The following is a 1,207-nucleotide window of genomic DNA, read 5'->3' as shown; positions in this document are numbered from 1 at the left end:
TTCTTTTTTTTTGAGATGAAGTCTCTCTCTATCGCCAGGCTGAAGTGCAGTGGTGCTATCCCAGCTCACTGCAACCTCACAAGGGATTCTCCTGCCTCAGCCTCCTGAGTAGTTGGGATTACAGGCGCCCACCACCATGCCCGGCTAATTTTGTATTTTTAGTAGTGATGGGATTTTACCATGTTGGCCTGGCTGGTCTCAAACTCCTGACCTCAGGTGATCCACCCGCCATGGCCTCCCGAAGTGCTGGGATTATAGGAGTGAGTCACTGCACCCGGCTTCTCTGCCCTCTTTTAAAACACATCTTCTCTCATCTGCTGGTAACTGCCCATGCCATCTAAAATAAGTCAAATTACCCAAGTCTCGGCCTTTCTCAATCCTACCTTTCACCTATTATTCTGATACCGTGCAATGATCTGGAAGCATCACAGGTCCTAACAGAATCCTCCTTAGCAGGTGGGAGGAAGAAAAGAGACTGTGGATACTCATGCGTTATGAATAATTATTTTCCTGTCAAAGATATAAAACAATGTGGTAAGCAAGGTGATGCAGATATTCACAGGCAATTATAAGAAAACAGAGCAGGGAGAAGACAACCTGATCTTAAAAGATGCTACCCAGTCAACCAGGAAGGAAGAAGGCAAAAAGGGCATTTCAAGCTCAATAAACAGCATCAGCTAAGGCAAGCTTGTCTGACCCGAGGCCCGGGGGCCACATGCAGCCCAGGACAGCTTTGAACACGGCCCAACACAACTTCGTAAACTTTCTTAAAACACTATGAGATTTATTTTGCAATTTTTTTTCTGGCCATCAGCTATCATTAGTGTATTTTATTTATTTATTTATGTTTGAGACGGAGTCTTGCTCTGTCGCCAGGCTGGGGTGCAATGGCACCATCTCAGCTCACTGTAACCACCGCCTCCCAGGTTCAAGTGATTTCCCTGCCTCAGCCTCCTGAGTAGGTGGGACTACAGGTGCCCACCACCATGCCCAGCTAATAAAAAAAATTTTTTGTTGTTATTATTATTTTTCTAGAGATGGGGTTTCACCGTCTTGGCCAGGCTGGTCCTGAACTCCTGACTTTGTGATCTACCTGCCTCGGCCTCCCAAAGTGCTGGGATTATAGGCATGAGCCACCATGCCCAGACACAAGGCAGCAAGTCAGGTGCTGTGGAAACTGCCAAGATAAGCCAGCTGCCTGCAGGGA

Source organism: Sapajus apella, unplaced genomic scaffold (genome assembly GCF_009761245.1).
Source record: "Sapajus apella isolate SASKATOON/1434 unplaced genomic scaffold, GSC_monkey_1.0 scaffold48, whole genome shotgun sequence".
Classification (NCBI taxonomy): Eukaryota; Metazoa; Chordata; class Mammalia; order Primates; family Cebidae; genus Sapajus; species Sapajus apella.
The sequence above is the reverse complement of the archived record's forward strand: the minus strand, read 5'-3'. Positions refer to the sequence as shown.